A 24,299-nucleotide genomic window follows, 5' to 3' on the forward strand; every position below is an offset into this window, starting at 1 on the left:
TGATTGCAGTAACACATATATTTTTCCACATTTTTTGTAATTGCACAGCAAATTGTCATGTTTTATATATTTCGAGCAGTTTCTAATATGGCAAATTCAGTGCTCAGAGCCTGGATAGCTCTGTCGGTAGAGCTTCAGACTTTTAATCTGAGGGTCCAGGGTTCAAGTCCCTGTTCAGGCGAGTGTCTTTTAAACAATGGTGTTTTTGTTTGTGAAATGGACAATTTTGCAGAGTATAAAATTATCCATTCCTGCAGGCAGCCATATTTTAATTGTTGATGCTGATTATGTTCATTATTCAATGGGAAGGTGAATAGATTGGAAATATTCTGTAGAATATTAAGAATGGACTTTATCACTCTTCAATAGGCACAAATTATTGGCATCTAGTAATATAATCATCACAAAGTAGTATCGCTACATGTCAGTTCTAAAGACTTTATTTCATCAGGAACTCAAATCCATCCTTCTTTGATAGGCACACAGTGATTAAATTAGACAAATAATAAATCAAACCTCTTTGACAAAAATAATTGAATGTGATTATTGAAGTAAGGTGATACTTAACGAATCTAAGAATTTACATCTTAAACACAGAGGAAACTAAAATATATTTCATCAAGATACCCTACAAGCCAAGTCTTTCAGTTCATGATTGCAGTAACACATATATTTTTCCACATTTTTTGTAATTGCACAGCAAATTGTCATGTTTTATATATTTCGAGCAGTTTCCAATATGGCAACTTCAGTGCTCAGAGCCTGGATAGCTCAGTCGGTAGAGCATCAGACTTTTAATCTGAGGGTCCAGGGTTCAAGTTCCTGTTCAGGCGAGTGTCTTTTAAACAATGGTGTTTTTGTTTGTGAAATGGACAATTTTGCAGATTATAAAATTATCCATTCCTACAGGTAGCTATCTTTTAATTGTTGATGCTGATTATGTTCATTATTCCATGGGAAGGTGAATAGATTGGAAATATTCTGTAGAATATTAAGAATGGACTTTATCACTCTTCAATAGGCACACATTATTGGCATCTAGTAATATAATCATCACAAAGTAGTATCGCTACATGTCAGTTCTAAAGACTTTATTTCATCAGGAACTCAAATCCATCCTTCTTTGATAGGCACACAGTGATTAAATTAGACAAATAATAAATCAAACCTCTTTGACAAAAATAATTGAATGTGATTATTGAAGTAAGGTGATACTTAACGAATCTAAGAATTTACATCTTAAACACAGAGGAAACTAAAATATATTTCATCAAGATACCCTACAAGCCAAGTCTTTCAGTTCATGATTGCAGTAACACATATATTTTTCCACATTTTTTGTAATTGCACATCAAATTGTCATGTTTTATATATTTCGAGCAGTTTCCAATATGACAACATCAGTGTTCAGAGAATGGATAGCTCAGTCGGTAGAACATCAGCCTTTTAATCTGAGGGTCCAGGGATCAAGTCCCTATTCAGGAGAGTGTCTTTTAAACAATGGTGTTTTTGTTTGTGAAATTGACAATTTTGCAGAGTTTAAAATCATCCATTCCTGCAGGCAGCCATCTTTTAATTGTTGATGCTGATTATGTTCATTATTCAATGGGAAGGTGTATAGATTGGAGAGATTCTTTAGAATATTAAGAATGGACTTTATCACTCTTCAATAGGCACACATTATTGGCATCTAGTAATATAGTCATCACAAAGTAGTATCACTACATGTCAGTTCTAAAGACTTTGTTTCATCAGGAACTCAAATCCATCCTTCTTTGATAGGCACACAGTGATTAAATTAGACAAGTAATAAATCAAACCTCTTTGACAAAAATAATTGAATGTGATTATTGAAGTAAGGTGATACTTAATGAATCTAAGGATTTACATCTTAAACACAGAGGAAACTAAAATATATTTCATCAAGAGACCCTACAAGCCAAGTCTTTCAGTTCATGATTGCAGTAACACATATATTTTTCCACATTTTTTGTAATTGCACAGCAAATTGTCATGTTTTATATATTTCGAGCAGTTTTCCAATATGGCAACTTCAGCACTCAGAGCCAGGATAACTCAGTCGGTAGAGCATCAGACTTTTAATCTGAGGGTCCAGGGTTCAAGTCCCTGTTCAGGCGAGTGTCTTTTAAACAATGGTGTTTTTGTTTGTGAAATGGACAATATTGCAGAGTTTAAAATTATCCATTCCTGCAGGCAGCCATCTTTTAATTGTTGATGCTGATTATGTTCATTATTCAATGGGAAGGTGAATAGATTGGAAAGATTCTGTAGAATATTAAGAATGGACTTTATCACTCTTCAATAGGCACACATTATTGGCATCTAGTAATATAATCATCACAAAGTAGTATCGCTACATGTCAGTTCTAAAGACTTTGTTTCATCAGGAACTCAAATCCATCCATCTTTGATAGGCACACAGTGATTAAATTAGACAAGTAATAAATCAAACCTCTTTGACAAAAATAATTGAATGTGATTATTGAAGTAAGGTGATACTTAACGAATCTAAGAATTTACATCTTAAACACAGAGGAAACTAAAATATATTTCATCAAGATACCCTACAAGCCAAGTCTTTGAGTTCATGATTGCAGTAACACATATATTTTTCCACATTTTTTGTAATTGAACAGCAAATTGTCATGTTTTATATATTTCGAGCAGTTTCCAATATGGCAATTTCAGTGCGTAGAGCCTGGATAGCTCAGTTGGTAGAGCATCAGACTTTTAATCTGAGGGTCCAGGGTTCAAGTTCCTGTTCAGGCGAGTGTCTTTTAAACAATGGTGTTTTTGTTTGTGAAATGGACAATTTTGCAGATTATAAAATTATCCATTCCTACAGGTAGCTATCTTTTAATTGTTGATGCTGATTATGTTCATTATTCAATGGGAAGGTGAATAGATTGGAAATATTCTGTAGAATATTAAGAATGGACTTTATCACTCTTCAATAGGCACACATTATTGGCATCTAGTAATATAATCATCACAAAGTAGTATCACTACATGTCAGTTCTAAAGACTTTATTTCATCAGGAACTCAAATCCATCCTTCTTTGATAGGCACACAGTGATTAAATTAGACAAGTAATAAATCAAACCTCTTTGACAAAAATAATTGAATGTGATTATTGAAGTGAGGTGATACTTAAAGCATCTAAGGATTTACAACTTAAACACAGAGGAAACTAAAATATATTTCATCAAGATACCCTACAAGCCAAGTCTTTCAGTTCATGATTGCAGTAACACATATATTTTTCCACATTTTTTGTAATTGCACATCAAATTGTCATGTTTTATATATTTCGAGCAGTTTCCAATATGGCAACATCAATGTTCAGAGAATGGATAGCTCAGTCGGTAGAGCATCAGCCTTTTAATCTGAGGGTCCAGGGTTCAAGTCCCTATTCAGGAGAGTGTCTTTTAAACAATGGCGTTTTTGTTTGTGAAATGGACAATTTTGCAGAGTTTAAAATCATCCATTCCTGCAGGCAGCCATCTTTTAATTGTTGATGCTGATTATGTTCATTATTCAATGGGAAGGTGTATAGATTGGAGAGATTCTTTAGAATATTAAGAATGGACTTTATCACTCTTCAATAGGCACACATTATTGGCATCTAGTAATATAGTCATCACAAAGTAGTATCACTACATGTCAGTTCTAAAGACTTTGTTTCATCAGGAACTCAAATCCATCCTTCTTTGATAGGCACACAGTGATTAAATTAGACAAGTAATAAATCAAACCTCTTTGACAAAAATAATTGAATGTGATTATTGAAGTGAGGTGATACTTAAAGCATCTAAGGATTTACAACTTAAACACAGAGGAAACTAAAATATATTTCATCAAGAGACCCTACAAGCCAAGTCTTTCAGTTCATGATTGCAGTAACACATATATTTTTACACATTTTTGTAATTGCACAGCAAATTGTCATGTTTTATATATTTCGAGCAGTTTCCAATATGGCAACTTCAGTGCTCAGAACCTGGATAGCTCAGTCGGTAGAGCATCAGACGTTTAATCTGAGGGTCCAGGGTTCAAGTTCCTGTTCAGGCGAGTGTCTTTTAAACAATGGTGTTTTTGTTTGTGAAATGGACAATTTTGCAGATTATAAAATTATCCATTCCTACAGGTAGCTATCTTTTAATTGTTGATGCTGATTATGTTCATTATTCAATGGGAAGGTTAATAGATTGGAAAGATTCTGTAGAATATTAAGAATGGACTTTATCACTCTTCAATAGGCACACATTATTGGCATATAGTAATATAATCATCACAAAGTAGTATCGCTACATGTTAGTTCTAAAGACTTTATTTCATCAGGAACTCAAATCCATCCTTCTTTGATAGGCACACAGTGATTAAATTAGACAAGTAATAAATCAAACCTCTTTGACAAAAATAATTGAATGTGATTATTGAAGTAAGGTGATACTTAACGAATCTAAGGATTTACATCTTAAACACAGAGGAAACTAAAATATATTTCATCAAGAGACCCTACAAGCCAAGTCTTTTAGTTCATGATAGCAGTAACACATATATTTTTCCACATTTTTTGTAATTGAACAGCAAATTGTCATGTTTTATATATTTCGAGCAGTTTCCAATATGGCAATTTCAGTGCTTAGAGCCTGGATAGCTCAGTTGGTAGAGCATCAGACTTTTAATCTGAGTGTCCAGGGTTCAAGTCCCTGTTCAGGCGAGTGTCTTTTAAACAATGGTGTTTTTGTTTGTGAAATGGACAATTTTGCAGAGTTTAAAATCATCCATTCCTGCAGGCAGCCATCTTTTAATTGTTGATGCTGATTATGTTCATTATTCAATGGGAAGGTGTATAGATTGGAGAGATTCTTTAGAATATTAAGAATGGACTTTATCACTCTTCAATAGGCACACATTATTGGCATCTAGTAATATAGTCATCACAAAGTAGTATCACTACATGTCAGTTCTAAAGACTTTGTTTCATCAGGAACTCAAATCCATCCTTCTTTGATAGGCACACAGTGATTAAATTAGACAAGTAATAAATCAAACCTCTTTGACAAAAATAATTGAATGTGATTATTGAAGTGAGGTGATACTTAAAGCATCTAAGGATTTACAACTTAAACACAGAGGAAACTAAAATATATTTCCTCAAGAGACCCTACAAGCCAAGTTTTTCAGTTCATGATTGCAGTAACACATATATTTTTCCACATTTTTTGTAATTGCACAGCAAATTGTCATGTTTTATATATTTCGAGCAGTTTCTAATATGGCAACTTCAGTGCTCAGAGCCTGGATAGCTCAGTCGGTAGAGCTTCAGACTTTTAATCTGAGGGTCCAGGGTACAAGTTCCTGTTCAGGCGAGTGTCTTTTAAACAATGGTGTTTTTGTTTGTGAAATGGACAATTTTGCAGAGTATAAAATTATCCATTCCTACAGGTAGCCATCTTTTAATTGTTGATGCTGATTATGTTCATTATTCAATGGGAAGGTGAATAGATTGGAAAGATTCTGTAGAATATTAAGAACGGACTTTATCACTCTTCAATAGGCACACATTATTGGCATCTAGTAATATAATCATCACAAAGTAGTATCGCTACATGTCAGTTCTAAAGACTTTATTTCATCAGGAACTCAAATCCATCCTTCTTTGATAGGCACACAGTGATTAAATTAGACAAGTAATAAATCAAACCTCTTTGACAAAAATAATTGAATGTGATTATTGAAGTGAGGTGATACTTAAAGCATCTAAGGATTTACAACTTAAACACAGAGGAAACTAAAATATATTTCATCAAGAGACCCTACAAGCCAAGTTTTTCAGTTCATGATTGCAGTAACACATATATTTTTCCACATTTTTTGTAATTGCACAGCAAATTGTCATGTTTTATATATTTCGAGCAGTTTCCAATATGGCAACTTCAGTGCTCAGAGCCGGGATAGCTCAGTTGGTAGAGCATCAGACTTTTAATCTGAGGGTCCAGGGTTCAAGTCCCTGTTCAGGCGAGTGTCTATTAAACAATGTTGTTTTTGTTTGTGAAATGGACAATTTTGCAAAGTTTAAAATTATCCATTCCTGCAGGCAGCCATCTTTTAATTGTTGATGCTGATTATGTTCATTATTCAATGGGAAGGTGAATAGATTGGAAAGATTCTGTAGAATATTAAGAATGGACTTTATCACTCTTCAATAGGCACACATTATTGGCATCTAGTAATATAATCATCACAAAGTAGTATCGCTACATGTCAGTTCTAAAGACTTTATTTCATCAGGAACTCAAATCCATCCTTCTTTGATAGGCACACAGTGATTAAATTAGACAAATAATAAATCAAACCTCTTTGACAAAAATAATTGAATGTGATTATTGAAGTAAGGTGATACTTAACGAACCTAAGAATTTACATCTTAAACACAGAGGAAACTAAAATATATTTCATCAAGAGACCCTACAAGCCAAGTCTTTGAGTTCATGATTGCAGTAACACATATATTTTTCCACATTTTTTGTAATTGCACAGCAAATTGTCATGTTTTATATATTTCGAGCAGTTTCCAATATGGCAACTTCAGTGCTCAGAGCCTGGATAGCTCAGTCGGTAGAGCATCAGACGTTTAATCTGAGGGTCCAGGGTTCAAGTTCCTGTTCAGGCGAGTGTCTTTTAAACAATGGTGTTTTTGTTTGTGAAATGGACAATTTTGCAGATTATAAAATTATCCATTCCTACAGGTAGCTATCTTTTAATTGTTGATGCTGATTATGTTCATTATTCAATGGGAAGGTGAATAGATTGGAAAGATTCTGTAGAATATTAAGAATGGACTTTATCACTCTTCAATAGGCACACATTATTGGCATCTAGTAATATAATCATCACAAAGTAGTATCGCTACATGTCAGTTCTAAAGACTTTATTTCATCAGGAACTCAAATCCATCCTTCGTTGATAGGCACACAGTGATTAAATTAGACAAATAATAAATCAAACCTCTTTGACAAAAATAATTGAATGTGATTATTGAAGTAAGGTGATACTTAACGAATCTAAGAATTTACATCTTAAACACAGAGGAAACTAAAATATATTTCATCAAGATACCCTACAAGCCAAGTCTTTCAGTTCATGATTGCAGTAACACATATATTTTTCCTAATTTTTTGTAATTGCACATCAAATTGTCATGTTTTATATATTTCGAGCAGTTTCCAATATGGCAACTTCAGTGTTCAGAGAATGGATAGCTCAGTCGGTAGAACATCAGACTTTTACTCTGAGGGTCCAGGGTTCAAGTCACTGTTCAGGTGAGTGTCTTTTAAACAATGGTCTTTTTGTTTGTGAAATGGACAATTTTGCAGAGTTTAAAATTATCCATTCCTACAGGTAGCTATCTTTTAATTGTTGATGCTTATGTTCATTGTTCAATGGGAAGGTGAAAAGATTGGAAAGATTCTGTAGAATATTAAGAATGGACTTTATCACTCTTCAATAGGCACACATTATTGGCATCTAGTAATATAATCATCACAAAGTAGTATCGCTACATGTCAGTTCTAAAGACTTTATTTAATCAGGAACTCAAATCCATCCTTCTTTGATAGGCACACAGTGATTAAATTAGACAAGTAATAAATCAAACTTCTTTGACAAAAATAATTGAATGTGATTATTGAAGTAAGGTGATATTAACAAATCTAAGGATTTACATCTTAAACACAGAGGAAACTAAAATATATTTCATCAAGATACCCTACAAGCCAAGTCTTTCAGTTCATAATTGCAGTAACACATATATTTTTCCACATTTTTTGTAATTGCACAGCAAATTGTCATGTTTTATATATTTCGAGCAGTTTCTAATATGGCAACTTCAGTGCTCAGAGCCAGGATAGCTCAGTCGGTAGAGCTTCAGACTTTTAATCTGAGGGTCCAGGGTACAAGTTCCTGTTCAGGCGAGTGTCTTTTAAACAATGGTGTTTTTGTTTGTGAAATGGACAATTTTGCAGAGTATAAAATTATCCATTCCTACAGGTAGCCATCTTTTAATTGTTGATGCTGATTATGTTCATTATTCAATGGGAAGGTGAATAGATTGGAAAGATTCTGTAGAATATTAAGAACGGACTTTATCACTCTTCAATAGGCACACATTATTGGCATCTAGTAATATAATCATCACAAAGTAGTATCGCTACATGTCAGTTCTAAAGACTTTATTTCATCAGGAACTCAAATCCATCCTTCTTTGATAGGCACACAGTGATTAAATTAGACAAATAATAAATCAAACCTCTTTGACAAAAATAATTGAATGTGATTATTGAAGTAAGGTGATACTTAACGAATCTAAGAATTTACATCTTAAACACAGAGGAAACTAAAATATATTTCATCAAGATAACCTACAAGCCAAGTCTTTCAGTTCATGATTGCAGTAACACATATATTTTTCCACATTTTTTGTAATTGCACATCAAATTGTCATGTTTTATATATTTCGAGCAGTTTCCAATATGGCAACTTCAGTGTTCAGAGAATGGATAGCTCAGTCGGTAGAGCATCAGACTTTTAATCTGAGGGTCCATGGTTCAAGTCCCTATTCAGGCGAGTGTCTTTTAAACAATGGTGTTTTTGTTTGTGAAATGGACAATTTTGCAGAGTTTAAAATTATCCATTCCTGCAGGCAGCCATCTTTTAATTGTTGATGCTGATTATGTTCATTATTCAATGGGAAGGTTAATAGATTGGAAAGATTCTGTAGAATATTAAGAATGGACTTTATCACTCTTCAATAGGCACACATTATTGGCATCTAGTAATATAGTCATCACAAAGTAGTATCACTACATGTCAGTTCTAAAGACTTTGTTTCATCAGGAACTCAAATCCATCCTTCTTTGATAGGCACACAGTGATTAAATTAGACAAGTAATAAATCAAACCTCTTTGACAAAAATAATTGAATGTGATTATTGAAGTGAGGTGATACTTAAAGCATCTAAGGATTTACAACTTAAACACAGAGGAAACTAAAATATATTTCATCAAGAGACCCTACAAGCCAAGTCTTTCAGTTCATGATTGCAGTAACACATATATTTTTCCACATTTTTTGTAATTGCACAGCAAATTGTCATGTTTTATATATTTCGAGCAGTTTCCAATATGGCAACTTCATTGTTCAGAGAATGGATAGCTCAATCGGTAGAGCATCAGACTTTTACTCTGAGGGTCCAGGGTTCAAGTCCCTGTTCAGGCGAGTGTCTTTTAAACAATGGTGTTTTTGTTTGTGAAATGGACAATTTTGCAGAGTATAAAATTATCCATTCCTGCAGGCAGCCATCTTTTAATTGTTGATGCTGATTATGTTCATTATTCAATGGGAAGGTGAATAAATTGGAAAGATTCTGTAGAATATTAAGAATGGACTTTATCACTCTTCAATAGGCACACATTATTGGCATCTAGTAATATAATCATCACAAAGTAGTATCGCTACATGTCAGTTCTAAAGACTTTATTTCATTAGGAACTCAAATCCATCCTTCTTTGATAGGCACACAGTGATTAAATTAGACAAATAATAAATCAAACCTCTTTGACAAAAATAATTGAATGTGATTATTGAAGTAAGGTGATACTTAACGAATCTAAGAATTTACATCTTAAACACAGAGGAAACTAAAATATATTTCATCAAGATACCCTACAAGCCAAGTCTTTCAGTTCATGATTGCAGTAACACATATATTTTTCCACATTTTTTGTAATTGCACATCAAATTGTCATGTTTTATATATTTCGAGCAGTTTCCAATATGGCAACTTCAGTGTTCAGAGAATGGATAGCTCAGTCGGTAGAGCATCAGACTTTTACTCTGAGGGTCCAGGGTTCAAGTCCCTGTTCAGGCGAGTGTCTTTTAAACAATGGTGTTTTTGTTTGTGAAATGGACAATTTTGCAGAGTTTAAAATTACCCATTCCTGCAGGCAGCCATCTTTTAATTGTTGATGCTGATTATGTTCATTATTCAATGGGAAGGTGAATAAATTGGAAAGATTCTGTAGAATATTAAGAATGGACTTTATCACTCTTCAATAGGCACACATTATTGGCATCTAGTAATATAATCATCACAAAGTAGTATCGCTACATGTCAGTTCTAAAGACTTTATTTCATTAGGAACTCAAATCCATCCTTCTTTGATAGGCACACAGTGATTAAATTAGACAAATAATAAATCAAACCTCTTTGACAAAAATAATTGAATGTGATTATTGAAGTAAGGTGATACTTAACGAATCTAAGAATTTACATCTTAAACACAGAGGAAACTAAAATATATTTCATCAAGATACCCTACAAGCCAAGTCTTTCAGTTCATGATTGCAGTAACACATATATTTTTCCACATTTTTTGTAATTGCACATCAAATTGTCATGTTTTATATATTTCGAGCAGTTTCCAATATGGCAACGTCAGCACACAGAGCCTGGATAGCTCAGTCGGTAGAGCATCAGACTTTTAATCTGAGGGTCCAGGGTTCAAGTCCCTGTTCAGGTGGGTGTCTTTTAAACAATGGTGTTTTTGTTTGTGAAATGGACAATATTGCAGAGTTTAAAATTATCCATTCCTGCAGGCAGCCATCTTTTAATTGTTGATGCTGATTATGTTCATTATTCAATGGGAAGGTGAATAGATTGGAAAGATTCTGTAGAATATTAAGAATGGACTTTATCACTCTTCAATAGGCACACATTATTGGCATCTAGTAATATAATCATCACAAAGTAGTATCGCTACATGTCAGTTCTAAAGACTTTATTTCATCAGGAACTCAAATCCATCCTTCTTTGATAGGCACACAGTGATTAAATTAGACAAGTAATAAATCAAACCTCTTTGACAAAAATAATTGAATGTGATTATTGAAGTAAGTTGATACTTAACGAATCTAAGGATTTACATCTTAAACACAGAGGAAACTAAAATATATTTCATCAAGATACCCTACAAGCCAAGTCTTTAAGTTCATGATTGCAGTAACACATATATTTTTCCACATTTTTTGTAATTGCACAGCAAATTGTCATGTTTTATATATTTCGAGCAGTTTCTAATATGGCAAATTAGGTGCTCAGAGCCTGGATAGCTCAGTCGGTAGAGCTTCAGACTTTTAATCTGAGGGTCCAGGGTTCAAGTCCCTGTTCAGGCGAGTGTCTTTTAAACAATGGTGTTTTTGTTTGTGAAATGGACAATTTTGCAGAGTATAAAATTATCCATTCCTGCAGGCAGCCATCTTTTAATTGTTGATGCTGATTATGTTCATTATTCAATGGGAAGGTGAATAGATTGGAAAGATTCTGTAGAATATTAAGAATGGACTTTATCACTCTTCAATAGGCACACATTATTGGCATCTAGTAATATAATCATCACAAAGTAGTATCGCTACATGTCAGTTCTAAAGACTTTATTTCATCAGGAACTCAAATCCATCCTTCTTTGATAGGCACACAGTGATTAAATTAGACAAGTAATAAATCAAACATCTTTGACAAAAATAATTGAATGTGATTATTGAAGTGAGGTGATACTTAACGAATCTAAGAATTTACATCTTAAACAGAGGAAACTAAAATATATTTCATCAAGATACCCTACAAGCCAAGTCTTTCAGTTCATGATTGCAGTAACACATATATTTTTCCACATTTTTTGTAATTGCACATCAAATTGTCATGTTTTATATATTTCGAGCAGTTTCCAATATGGCAACTTCAGTGTTCAGCGAATGGATAGCTCAGTCGGTAGAGCATCAGACTTTTACTCTGAGGGTCCAGGGTTCAAGTTCCTGTTCAGGCGAGTGTCTTTTAAACAATGGTGTTTTTGTTTGTGAAATGGACAATTTTGCAGAGTATAAAATTATCCATTCCTACAGGTAGCCATCTTTTAATTGTTGATGCTGATTATGTTCATTATTCAATGGGAAGATGAATAGATTGGAAATATTCTGTAGAATATTAAGAATGGACTTTATCACTCTTCAATAGGCACACATTATTGGCATCTAGTAATATAATCATCACAAAGTAGTATTGCTACATGTCAGTTCTAAAGACTTTATTTCATCAGGAACTCAAATCCATCCTTCTTTGATAGGCACACAGTGATTAAATTAGACAAAAAATAAATCAAACCTCTTTGACAAAAATAATTGAATGTGATTATTGAAGTAAGGTGATACTTAACGAATCTAAGAATTTACATCTTAAACACAGAGAAAACTAAAATATATTTCATCAAGATACCCTTCAAGCCAAGTCTTTCAGTTCATGATTGCAGTAACACATATATTTTTCCACATTTTTTGTAATTGCACATCAAATTGTCATGTTTTATATATTTCGAGCAGTTTCCAATATGGCAACTTCAGTGTTCAGAGAATGGATAGCTCAGTCGGTAGAGCATCAGACTTTTAATCTGAGGGTCCAGGGTTCAAGTCCCTATTCAGGAGAGTGTCTTTTAAACAATGGTCTTTTTGTTTGTGAAATGGACAATTTTGCAGAGTTTAAAATTATCCATTCCTGCAGGCAGCCATCTTTTAATTGTTGATGCTGATTATGTTCATTATTCAATGGGAAGGTGTATAGATTGGAGAGATTCTTTAGAATATTAAGAATGGACTTTATCACTCTTCAATAGGCACACATTATTGGCATCTAGTAATATAGTCATCACAAAGTAGTATCACTACATGTCAGTTCTAAAGACTTTGTTTCATCAGGAACTCAAATCCATCCTTCTTTGATAGGCACACAGTGATTAAATTAGACAAGTAATAAATCAAACCTCTTTGACAAAAATAATTGAATGTGATTATTGAAGTGAGGTGATACTTAAAGCATCTAAGGATTTACAACTTAAACACAGAGGAAACTAAAATATATTTCATCAAGAGACCCTACAAGCCAAGTCTTTCAGTTCATGATTGCAGTAACACATATATTTTTCCACATTTTTTGTAATTGCACAGCAAATTGTCATGTTTTATATATTTCGAGCAGTTTCCAATATGGCAACGTCAGCACACAGAGCCTGGATAGCTCAGTCGGTAGAGCATCAGACTTTTAATATGAGGGTCCAGGGTTCAAGTTCCTGTTCAGGCGAGTGTCTTTTAAACAATGGTGTTTTTGTTTGTAAAATGGACAATTTTGCAGAGTATAAAATTATCCATTCCTACAGGTAGCCATCTTTTAATTGTTGATGCTGATTATGTTCATTATTCAATGGGAAGATGAATAGATTGGAAATATTCTGTAGAATATTAAGAATGGACTTTATCACTCTTCAATAGGCACACATTATTGGCATCTAGTAATATAATCATCACAAAGTAGTATCGCTACATGTCAGTTCTAAAGACTTTATTTCATCAGGAACTCAAATCCATCCTTCTTTGATAGGCACACAGTGATTAAATTAGACAAGTAATAAATCAAACCTCTTTGACAAAAATAATTGAATGTGATTATTGAAGTAAGTTGATACTTAACGAATCTAAGGATTTACATCTTAAACACAGAGGAAACTAAAATATATTTCATCAAGATACCCTACAAGCCAAGTCTTTAAGTTCATGATTGCAGTAACACATATATTTTTCCACATTTTTTGTAATTGCACAGCAAATTGTCATGTTTTATATATTTCGAGCAGTTTCTAATATGGCAAATTAGGTGCTCATAGCCTGGATAGCTCAGTCGGTAGAGCTTCAGACTTTTAATCTGAGGGTCCAGGGTTCAAGTCCCTATTCAGGCGAGTGTCTTTTAAACAATGGTGTTTTTGTTTGTGAAATGGACAATTTTGCAGAGTATAAAATTATCCATTCCTGCAGGCAGCCATCTTTTAATTGTTGATGCTGATTATGTTCATTATTCAATGGGAAGGTGAATAGATTGGAAAGATTCTGTAGAATATTAAGAATGGACTTTATCACTCTTTAATAGGCACACATTATTGGCATCTAGTAATATAATCATCACAAAGTAGTATCGCTACATGTCAGTTCTAAAGACTTTATTTCATCAGGAACTCAAATCCATCCTTCTTTGATAGGCACACAGTGATTAAATTAGACAAATAATAAATCAAACCTCTTTGACAAAAATAATTGAATGTGATTATTGAAGTAAGGTGATACTTAACGAATCTAAGAATTTACATCTTAAACACAGAGGAAACTAAAATATATTTCATCAAGATACCCTACAAGCCAAGTCTTTCAGTTCATGATTGCAGTAACACATATATTTTTCCACATTTTTTGTAATTGCACATCACATTGTCATGTTTTATATATTTCGAGCAGTTTCCAATATGGCAACTTCAGTGTTCAGAGAATGGATAGCTCAGTCGGTAGAGCATCAGACTTTTACTCTGAGGGTCCAGGGTTCAAGTCCCTGTTCAGGCGAGTGTCTTTTAAACAATGGTGTTTTTGTTTGTGAAATGCACAATTTTGCAGAGTTTAAAATTATCCATTCCTGCAGGCAGCCATCTTTTAATTGTTGATGCTGATTATGTTCATTATTCAATGGGAAGGGTAATAGATTGGAAAGATTCTGTAGAATATTAAGAATGGACTTTATCACTCTTCAATAGGCACACATTATTGGCATCTAGTAATATAATCATCACAAAGTAGTATCGCTACATGTTAGTTCTAAAGACTTTATTTCATCAGGAACTCAAATCCATCCTTCTTTGATAGGCACACAGTGATTAAATTAGACAAGTAATAAATCAAACCTCTTTGACAAAATAATTGAATGTGATTATTGAAGTAAGGTGATACTTAACGAATCTAAGGATTTACATCTTAAACACAGAGGAAACTAAAATATATTTCATCAAGAGACCCTACAAGCCAAGTCTTTTAGTACATGATAGCAGTAACACATATATTTTTCCACATTTTTTGTAATTGAACAGCAAATTGTCATGTTTTATATATTTCGAGCAGTTTCCAATATGGCAATTTCAGCGCTCAGAGCCTAGATAGCTCAGTCGGTAGAGCATCAGACTTTTAATCTGAGGGTCCAGGGTTGAAGTCCCTGTTCAGGCGAGTGTCTTTTAAACAATGGTTTTTTTGTTTGTGAAATGGACAATTTTGCAGAGTTTAAAATCATCCATTCCTGCAGGCAGCCATCTTTTAATTGTTGATGCTGATTATGTTCATTATTCAATGGGAAGGTGTATAGATTGGAGAGATTCTTTAGAATATTAAGAATGGACTTTATCACTCTTCAATAGGCACACATTATTGGCATCTAGTAATATAGTCATCACAAAGTAGTATCACTACATGTCAGTTCTAAAGACTTTGTTTCATCAGGAACTCAAATCCAACCTTCTTTGATAGGCACACAGTGATTAAATTAGACAAGTAATAAATCAAACCTCTGTGACAAAAATAATTGAATGTGATTATTGAAGTGAGGTGATACTTAAAGCATCTAAGGATTTACAACTTAAACACAGAGGAAACTAAAATATATTTCATCAAGAGACCCTACAAGCCAAGTCTTTCAGTTCATGATTGCAGTAACACATATATTTTTCCACATTTTTTGTAATTGCACAGCAAATTGTCATGTTTTATATATTTCGAGCAGTTTCCAATATGGCAACTTCAGCACTCAGAGCCTGGATAGCTCAGTCCGTAGAGCGTCAGACTTTTAATCTGAGGGTCCAGGGTTCAAGTCCCTGTTCAGGTGAGTGTCTTTTAAACAATGGTCTTTTTTTTGTGAAATGGACAATTTTGCAGAGTTTAAAATTATCCATTCCTGCAGGCAGCCATCTTTTAATTGTTGATGCTGATTATGTTCATTATTCAATGGGAAGGTTAATAGATTGGAAAGATTCTGTAGAATATTAAGAATGGACTTTATCACTCTTCAATAGGCACAAATTGTTGGCATCTAGTAATATAATCATCACAAAGTAGTATCACTACATGTTAGTTCTAAAGACTTTATTTCATCAGGAACTCAAATCCATCCTTCTTTGATAGGCACACAGTGGTTAAATTAGACAAGTAATAAATCAAACCTCTTTGACAAAAATAATTGAATGTGATTATTGAAGTAAGGTGATACTTAATGAATCTAAGGATTTACATCTTAAACACAGAGGAAACTAAAATATATTTCATCAAGAGACCCTACAAGCCAAGTCTTTCAGCTCATGATTGCAGTAACACATATATTTTTCCACATTTTTTGTAATTGCACAGCAAATTGTCATGTTTTATATATTTCGAGCAGTTTCCAATATGGCAACTTCAGTGCTCAGAGCCTGGATAGCTCAGTCGGTAGAGCATCAGACTTTTAATCTGAGGGTCCAGGGTTCAAGTTCCTGTTCAGGCGAGTGTCTTTTAAACAATGGTGTTTTTGTTTGTGAAATGGACAATTTTGCAGAGTATAAAATTATCCATTCCTACAGGTAGCCATCTTTTAATTGTTGATGCTGATTATGTTCATTATTCAATGGGAAGATGAATAGATTGGAAATATTCTGTAGAATATTAAGAATGGACTTTATCACTCTTCAATAGGCACACATTATTGGCATCTAGTAATATAATCATCACAAAGTAGTATCGCTACATGTCAGTTCTAAAGACTTTATTTCATCAGGAACTCAAATCCATCCTTCTTTGATAGGCACACAGTGATTAAATTAGACAAATAATAAATCAAACCTCTTTGACAAAAATAATTGAATGTGATTATTGAAGTAAGGTGATACTTAATGAATCTAAGGATTTATATCTTAAACACAGAGGAAACTAAAATATATTTCATCAAGAGACCCTACAAGCCAAGTCTTTTAGTACATGATAGCAGTAACACATATATTTTTCCACATTTTTTGTAATTGAACAGCAAATTGTCATGTTTTATATATTTCGAGCAGTTTCCAATATGGCAATTTCAGCGCTCAGAACCTGGATAGCTCAGTCGGTAGAGCATCAGACTTTTAATCTGAGGGTCCAGGGTTCAAGTCCCTGTTCAGGTGAGTGTCTTTTAAACAATGGTCTTTTTGTTTGTGAAATGGACAATTTTGCAGAGTTTAAAATTTTCCATTCCTGCAGGCAGCCATCTTTTAATTGTTGATGCTTATGTTCATTATTCAATGGGAAGGTGAAAAGATTGGAAAGATTCTGTAGAATATTAAGAATGGACTTTATCACTCTTCAATAGGCACAAATTGTTGGCATCTAGTAATATAATCATCACAAAGTAGTATCGCTACATGTTAGTTCTAAAGACTTTATTTCATCAGGAACTCAAATCCATCCTTCTTTGATAGGCACACAGTGGTTAAATTAGACAAGTAATAACTCAAACCTCTTTGACAAAAATAATTGAATGTGATTATTGAAGTAAGGTGATACTTAATGAATCTAAGGATTTACATCTTAAACACAGAGGAAACTAAAATATATTTCATCAAGAGACCCTACAAGCCAAGTCTTTCAGTTCATGATTGCAGTAACACATATATTTTTCCACATTTTTTGTAATTGCACAGCAAATTGTCATGTTTTATATATTTCGAACAGTTTCCAATATGGCAACTTCAGTGCTCAGAGCCTGGATAGCTCAGTCGGTAGAGCATCAGACTTTTAATCTGAGGGTCCAGGGTTCAAGTTCCTGTTCAGGCGAGTGTCTTTTAAACAATGGTGTTTTTGTTTGTGAAATGGACAATTTTGCAGAGTATAAAATTATCCATTCCTACAGGTAGCCATCTTTTAATTGTTGATGCTGATTATGTTCATTATTCAATGGGAAGATGAATAGATTGGAAATATTCTGTAGAATATTAAGAATGGACTTTATCACTCTTCAATAGGCACACATTATTGGCATCTAGTAATATAATCATCACAAAGTAGTATCGCTACATGTCAGTTCTAAAGACTTTATTTCATCAGGAACTCAAATCCATCCTTCTTTGATAGGCACACAGTGATTAAATTAGACAAATAATAAATCAAACCTCTTTGACAAAAATAATTGAATGTGATTATTGAAGTAAGGTAATACTTAACGAATCTAAGAATTTACATCTTAAACACAGAGGAAACTAAAATATATTTCATCAAGATACCCTACAAGCCAAGTCTTTCAGTTCATGATTGCAGTAACACATATATTTTTCCACATTTTTTGTAATTGCACAGCAATTTGTCATGTTTTATATATTTCGAGCAGTTTCCAATATGGCAACTTCTGCACTCAGAGCCTGGATAGCTCAGTCGGTAGAGCGTCAGACTTTTAATCTGAGGGTCCAGGGTTCAAGTCCCTGTTCAGGTGAGTGTCTTTTAAACAATGGTCTTTTTGTTTGTGAAATGGACAATTTTGCAGAGTATAAAATTATCCATTCCTACAGGTAGCCATCTTTTAATTGTTGATGCTGATTATGTTCATTATTCAATGGGAAGGTTAATAGATTGGAAAGATTCTGTAGAATATTAAGAATGGACTTTATCACTCTTCAATAGGCACACATTATTGGCATCTAGTAATATAATCATCACAAAGTAGTATCGCTACATGTTAGTTCTAAAGACTTTATTTCATCAGGAACTCAAATCCATCCTTCTTTGATAGGCACACAGTGATTAAATTAGACAAGTGATAAATCAAACCTCTTTGACAAAATAATTGAATGTGATTATTGAAGTAAGGTGATACTTAACGAATCTAAGGATTTATATCTTAAACACAGAGGAAACTAAAATATATTTCATCAAGAGATCCTACAAGCCAAGTCTTTTAGTACATGATAGCAGTAACACATATATTTTTCCACATTTTTTGTAATTGAACAGCAAATTGTCATGTTTTATATATTTCGAGCAGTTTCCAATATGGCAATTTCAGCGCTCAGAGCCTGGATAGCTCAGTCGGTAGAGCATCAGACTTTTAATCTGAGGGTCCAGGGTTCAAGTCCCTGTTCAGGCGAGTGTCTTTTAAACAATGGTTTTTTTGTTTGTGAAATGGACAATTTTGCAGAGTTTAAAATCATCCATTCCTGCAGGCAGCCATCTTTTAATTGTTGATGCTGATTATGTTCATTATTCAATGGGAAGGTGTATAGATTGGAGAGATTCTTTAGAATATTAAGAATGGACTTTATCACTCTTCAATAGGCACACATTATTGGCATCTAGTAATATAGTCATCACAAAGTAGTATCACTACATGTCAGTTCTAAAGACTTTGTTTCATCAGGAACTCAAATCCATCCTTCTTTGATAGGCACACAGTGATTAAAATAGACAAGTAATAAATCAAACCTCTTTGACAAAAATAATTGAATATGATTATTGAAGTGAGGTGATACTTAAAGCATCTAAGGATTTACAACTTAAACACAGAGGAAACTAAAATATATTTCATCAAGAGACCCTACAAGCCAAGTCTTTCAGTTCATGATTGCAGTAACACATATATTTTTCCACATTTTTTGTAATTGCACAGCAAATTGTCATGTTTTATATATTTCGAGCAGTTTCCAATATGGCAACTTCAGTGCTCAGAGCCTGGATAGCTCAGTCGGTAGAGCATCAGACTTTTAATCTGAGGGTCCAGGGTTCAAGTTCCTGTTCAGGCGAGTGTCTTTTAAACAATGGTGTTTTTGTTTGTGAAATGGACAATTTTGCAGAGTATAAAATTATCCATTCCTACAGGTAGCCATCTTTTAATTGTTGATGCTGATTATGTTCATTATTCAATGGGAAGATGAATAGATTGGAAATATTCTGTAGAATATTAAGAATGGACTTTATCACTCTTCAATAGGCACACATTATTGGCATCTAGTAATATAATCATCACAAAGTAGTATCGCTACATGTCAGTTCTAAAGACTTTATTTCATCAGGAACTCAAATCCATCCTTCTTTGATAGGCACACAGTGATTAAATTAGACAAATAATAAATCAAACCTCTTTGACAAAAATAATTGAATGTGATTATTGAAGTAAGGTGATACTTAACGAATCTAAGAATTTACATCTTAAACACAGAGGAAACTAAAATATATTTCATCAAGATACCCTGCAAGCCAAGTCTTTCAGTTCATGATTGCAGTAACACATATATTTTTCCACATTTTTTGTAATTGCACAGCAAATTGTCATGTTTTATATATTTCGAGCAGTTTCCAATATGGCAACTTCAGTGCTCAGAGCCTGGATAGCTCAGTCGGTAGAGCATCAGACTTTTAATCATAGGGTCCAGGGTTCAAGTTCCTGCTCAGGCGAGTGTCTTTTAAACAATGGTGTTTTTGTTTGTGAAATGGACAGTTTTGCAGAGTATAAAATTATCCATTCCTACAGGTAGCCATCTTTTAATTGTTGATGCTGATTATGTTCATTATTCAATGGGAAGGTTAATAGATTGGAAAGATTCTGTAGAATATTAAGAATGGACTTTATCACTCTTCAATAGGCACACATTATTGGCATCTAGTAATATAATCATCACAAAGTAGTATCGCTACATGTTAGTTCTAAAGACTTTATTTCATCAGGAACTCAAATCCATCCTTCTTTGATAGGCACACAGTGATTAAATTAGACAAGTAATAAATCAAAACTCTTTGACAAAATAATTGAATGTGATTATTGAAGTAAGGTGATACTTAAAGAATCTAAGGATTTATATCTTAAACACAGAGGAAACTAAAATATATTTCATCAAGAGACCCTACAAGCCAAGTCTTTTAGTACATGATAGCAGTAACACATATATTTTTCCACATTTTTTGTAATTGAACAGCAAATTGTCATGTTTTATATATTTCGAGCAGTTTCCAATATGGCAATTTCAGCACTCAGAGCCTGGATAGCTCAGTCGGTAGAGCATCAGACTTTTAATCTGAGGGTCCAGGGTTCAAGTCCCTGTTCAGGCGAGTGTCTTTTAAACAATGGTTTTTTTGTTTGTGAAATGGACAATTTTGCAGAGTTTAAAATCATCCATTCCTGCAGGCAGCCATCTTTTAATTGTTGATGCTGATTATGTTCATTATTCAATGGGAAGGTGTATAGATTGGAGAGATTATTTAGAATATTAAGAATGGACTTTATCACTCTTCAATAGGCACACATTATTGGCATCTAGTAATATAGTCATCACAAAGTAGTATCACTACATGTCAGTTCTAAAGACTTTGTTTCATCAGGAACTCAAATCCATCCTTCTTTGATAGGCACACAGTGATTAAATTAGACAAGTAATAAATCAAACCTCTTTGACAAAAATAATTGAATGTGATTATTGAAGTGAGGTGATACTTAAAGCATCTAAGGATTTACAACTTAAACACAGAGGAAACTAAAATATATTTCATCAAGAGACCCTACAAGCCAAGTCTTTCAGTTCATGATTGCAGTAACACATATATATTTTTCCACATTTTTTGTAATTGCACAGCAAATTGTCATGTTTTATATATTTCGAGCAGTTTCCAATATGGCAACTTCAGCGCTCAGAGCCTGGATAGCTCAGTCGGTAGAGCGTCAGACTTTTAATCTGAGGGTCCAGGGTTCAAGTCCCTGTTCAGGTGAGTGTCTTTTAAACAATGGTCTTTTTGTTTGTGAAATGGACAATTTTGCAGAGTTTAAAATTATCCATTCCTGCAGGCAGCCATCTTTTAATTGTTGATGCTTATGTTCATTATTCAATGGGAAGGTGAAAAGATTGGAAAGATTCTGTAGAATATTAAGAATGGACTTTATCACTCTTCAATAGGCACAAATTGTTGGCATCTAGTAATATAATCATCACAAAGTAGTATCGCTACATGTTAGTTCTAAAGACTTTATTTCATCAGGAACTCAAATCCATCCTTCTTTGATAGGCACACAGTGGTTAAATTAGACAAGTAATAAATCAAACCTCTTTGACAAAAATAATTGAATGTGATTATTGAAGTAAGGTGATACTTAATGAATCTAAGGATTTACATCTTAAACACAGAGGAAACTAAAATATATTTCATCAAGAGACCCTACAAGCCAAGTCTTTCAGTTCATGATTGCAGTAACACATATATATTTTTCCACATTTTTTGTAATTGCACAGCAAATTGTCATGTTTTATATATTTCTAGCAGTTTCCAATATGGCAACTTCAGTGTCCAGAGAATGGATAGCTCAGTCGGTAGAGCATCAGACTTTTAATCTGAGGGTCCAGGGTTCAAGTCCCTATTCAGGAGAGTGTCTTTTAAACAATGGTGTTTTTGTTTGTGAAATGGACAATTTTGCAGAGTTTAAAATTATCCATTCCTGCAGGCAGCCATCTTTTAATTGTTGATGCTGATTATGTTCATTATTCAATGGGAAGGTGTATAGATTGGAGAGATTCTTTAGAATATTAAGAATGGACTTTATCACTCTTCAATAGGCACACATTATTGGCATCTAGTAATATAGTCATCACAAAGTAGTATCACTACATGTCAGTTCTAAAGACTTTGTTTCATCAGGAACTCAAATCCATCCTTCTTTGATAGGCACACAGTGATTAAATTAGACAAGTAATAAATCAAACCTCTTTGACAAAAATAATTGAATGTGATTATTGAAGTGAGGTGATACTTAAAGCATCTAAGGATTTACAACTTAAACACAGAGGAAACTAAAATATATTTCATCAAGAGACCCCACAAGCCAAGTCTTTCAGTTCATGATTGCAGTAACACATATATTTTTCCACATTTTTTGTAATTGCACAGCAAATTGTCATGTTTTATATATTTCGAGCAGTTTCCAATATGGCAACTTCAGCACACAGAGCCTGGATAGCTCAGTCGGTAGAGCATCAGACTTTTAATCTGAGGGTCCAGGGTTCAAGTCCCTGTTCAGGTGAGTGTCTTATAAACAATGGTCTTTTTGTTTGTGAAATGGACAATTTTGCAGAGTTTAAAATTATCCATTCCTGCAGGCAGCCATCTTTTAATTTTTGATGCTGATTATGTTCATTATTCAATGGGAAGGTGTATAGATTGGAGAGATTCTTTAGAATATTAAGAATGGACTTTATCACTCTTCAATAGGCACACATTATTGGCATCTAGTAATATAGTCATCACAAAGTAGTATCACTACATGTCAGTTCTAAAGACTTTGTTTCATCACGAACTCAAATCCATCCTTCTTTGATAGGCACACAGTGATTAAATTAGACAAGTAATAAATCAAACCTCTTTGACAAAAATAATTGAATGTGATTATTGAAGTGAGGTGATACTTAAAGCATCTAAGGATTTACAACTTAAACACAGAGGAAACTAAAATATATTTCATCAAGAGACCCTACAAGCCAAGTCTTTCAGTTCATGATTGCAGTAACACATATATATTTTTCCACATTTTTTGTAATTGCACAGCAAATTGTCATGTTTTATATATTTCTAGCAGTTTCCAATATGGCAACTTCAGTGTCCAGAGAATGGATAGCTCAGTCGGTAGAACATCAGACTTTTAATCTGAGGGTCCAGGGTTCAAGTCCCTATTCAGGAGAGTGTCTTTTAAACAATGGTGTTTTTGTTTGTGAAATGGACAATTTTGCAGAGTTTAAAATTATCCATTCCTGCAGGCAGCCATCTTTTAATTGTTGATGCTTATGTTCATTATTCAATGGGAAGGTGAAAAGATTGGAAAGATTCTGTAGAATATTAAGAATGGATTTTATCACTCTTCAATAGGCACAAATTGTTGGCATCTAGTAATATAATCATCACAAAGTAGTATCGCTACATGTTAGTTCTAAAGACTTTATTTCATCAGGAACTCAAATCCATCCTTCTTTGATAGGCACACAGTGGTTAAATTAGACAAGTAATAAATCAAACCTCTTTGACAAAAATAATTGAATGTGATTATTGAAGTGAGGTGATACTTAAAGCATCTAAGGATTTACAACTTAAACACAGAGGAAACTAAAATATATTTCATCAAGAGACCCTACAAGCCAAGTCTTTCAGTTCATGATTGCAGTAACACATATATTTTTCCACATTTTTTGTAATTGCACAGCAAATTGTCATGTTTTATATATTTCGAGCAGTTTCCAATATGGCAACTTCAGTGCTCAGAGCCTGGATAGCTCAGTCGGTAGAGCATCAGACTTTTAATGTGAGGGTCCAGGGTTCAAGTTCCTGCTCAGGCGAGTGTCT

General features: G+C 33.6%; 20 non-coding genes across 20 annotated transcripts; all 20 read left to right on the forward strand.

Annotated features, from left to right (window-relative positions):
* Positions 1-108: 108 nt before the first annotated feature.
* Positions 109-181, forward strand: TRNAK-UUU (transfer RNA lysine (anticodon UUU)). The gene has a single exon. It is a non-coding gene; the product is annotated as a tRNA-Lys (tRNA).
* A 579-nt stretch (positions 182-760) lies between these two features.
* Positions 761-833, forward strand: TRNAK-UUU (transfer RNA lysine (anticodon UUU)). The gene has a single exon. It is a non-coding gene; the product is annotated as a tRNA-Lys (tRNA).
* Positions 834-2,717: 1,884 nt separating this feature from the next.
* Positions 2,718-2,790, forward strand: TRNAK-UUU (transfer RNA lysine (anticodon UUU)). The gene has a single exon. It is a non-coding gene; the product is annotated as a tRNA-Lys (tRNA).
* A 1,882-nt stretch (positions 2,791-4,672) lies between these two features.
* Positions 4,673-4,745, forward strand: TRNAK-UUU (transfer RNA lysine (anticodon UUU)). Its single transcript has one exon. It is a non-coding gene; the product is annotated as a tRNA-Lys (tRNA).
* Positions 4,746-5,976: 1,231 nt separating this feature from the next.
* Positions 5,977-6,049, forward strand: TRNAK-UUU (transfer RNA lysine (anticodon UUU)). Its single transcript has one exon. It is a non-coding gene; the product is annotated as a tRNA-Lys (tRNA).
* A 579-nt stretch (positions 6,050-6,628) lies between these two features.
* TRNAK-UUU (transfer RNA lysine (anticodon UUU)) lies at positions 6,629-6,701 on the forward strand. The gene has a single exon. It is a non-coding gene; the product is annotated as a tRNA-Lys (tRNA).
* Positions 6,702-10,536: 3,835 nt separating this feature from the next.
* Positions 10,537-10,609, forward strand: TRNAK-UUU (transfer RNA lysine (anticodon UUU)). The gene has a single exon. It is a non-coding gene; the product is annotated as a tRNA-Lys (tRNA).
* Positions 10,610-11,188: 579 nt separating this feature from the next.
* On the forward strand, positions 11,189-11,261 carry TRNAK-UUU (transfer RNA lysine (anticodon UUU)). Its single transcript has one exon. It is a non-coding gene; the product is annotated as a tRNA-Lys (tRNA).
* A 2,533-nt stretch (positions 11,262-13,794) lies between these two features.
* Positions 13,795-13,867, forward strand: TRNAK-UUU (transfer RNA lysine (anticodon UUU)). The gene has a single exon. It is a non-coding gene; the product is annotated as a tRNA-Lys (tRNA).
* Positions 13,868-15,097: 1,230 nt separating this feature from the next.
* Positions 15,098-15,170, forward strand: TRNAK-UUU (transfer RNA lysine (anticodon UUU)). Its single transcript has one exon. It is a non-coding gene; the product is annotated as a tRNA-Lys (tRNA).
* A 579-nt stretch (positions 15,171-15,749) lies between these two features.
* TRNAK-UUU (transfer RNA lysine (anticodon UUU)) lies at positions 15,750-15,822 on the forward strand. The gene has a single exon. It is a non-coding gene; the product is annotated as a tRNA-Lys (tRNA).
* Positions 15,823-16,400: 578 nt separating this feature from the next.
* On the forward strand, positions 16,401-16,473 carry TRNAK-UUU (transfer RNA lysine (anticodon UUU)). Its single transcript has one exon. It is a non-coding gene; the product is annotated as a tRNA-Lys (tRNA).
* Positions 16,474-17,052: 579 nt separating this feature from the next.
* Positions 17,053-17,125, forward strand: TRNAK-UUU (transfer RNA lysine (anticodon UUU)). The gene has a single exon. It is a non-coding gene; the product is annotated as a tRNA-Lys (tRNA).
* A 576-nt stretch (positions 17,126-17,701) lies between these two features.
* On the forward strand, positions 17,702-17,774 carry TRNAK-UUU (transfer RNA lysine (anticodon UUU)). The gene has a single exon. It is a non-coding gene; the product is annotated as a tRNA-Lys (tRNA).
* A 579-nt stretch (positions 17,775-18,353) lies between these two features.
* On the forward strand, positions 18,354-18,426 carry TRNAK-UUU (transfer RNA lysine (anticodon UUU)). The gene has a single exon. It is a non-coding gene; the product is annotated as a tRNA-Lys (tRNA).
* Positions 18,427-19,004: 578 nt separating this feature from the next.
* TRNAK-UUU (transfer RNA lysine (anticodon UUU)) lies at positions 19,005-19,077 on the forward strand. Its single transcript has one exon. It is a non-coding gene; the product is annotated as a tRNA-Lys (tRNA).
* A 579-nt stretch (positions 19,078-19,656) lies between these two features.
* On the forward strand, positions 19,657-19,729 carry TRNAK-UUU (transfer RNA lysine (anticodon UUU)). The gene has a single exon. It is a non-coding gene; the product is annotated as a tRNA-Lys (tRNA).
* A 1,230-nt stretch (positions 19,730-20,959) lies between these two features.
* TRNAK-UUU (transfer RNA lysine (anticodon UUU)) lies at positions 20,960-21,032 on the forward strand. The gene has a single exon. It is a non-coding gene; the product is annotated as a tRNA-Lys (tRNA).
* A 581-nt stretch (positions 21,033-21,613) lies between these two features.
* TRNAK-UUU (transfer RNA lysine (anticodon UUU)) lies at positions 21,614-21,686 on the forward strand. The gene has a single exon. It is a non-coding gene; the product is annotated as a tRNA-Lys (tRNA).
* A 1,230-nt stretch (positions 21,687-22,916) lies between these two features.
* On the forward strand, positions 22,917-22,989 carry TRNAK-UUU (transfer RNA lysine (anticodon UUU)). Its single transcript has one exon. It is a non-coding gene; the product is annotated as a tRNA-Lys (tRNA).
* The last annotated feature ends 1,310 nt before the right edge of the window (positions 22,990-24,299 follow it).

This window comes from Pseudophryne corroboree, chromosome 1 (assembly GCF_028390025.1).
Source record: "Pseudophryne corroboree isolate aPseCor3 chromosome 1, aPseCor3.hap2, whole genome shotgun sequence".
NCBI classification, from domain to species: domain Eukaryota; kingdom Metazoa; phylum Chordata; class Amphibia; order Anura; family Myobatrachidae; genus Pseudophryne; species Pseudophryne corroboree.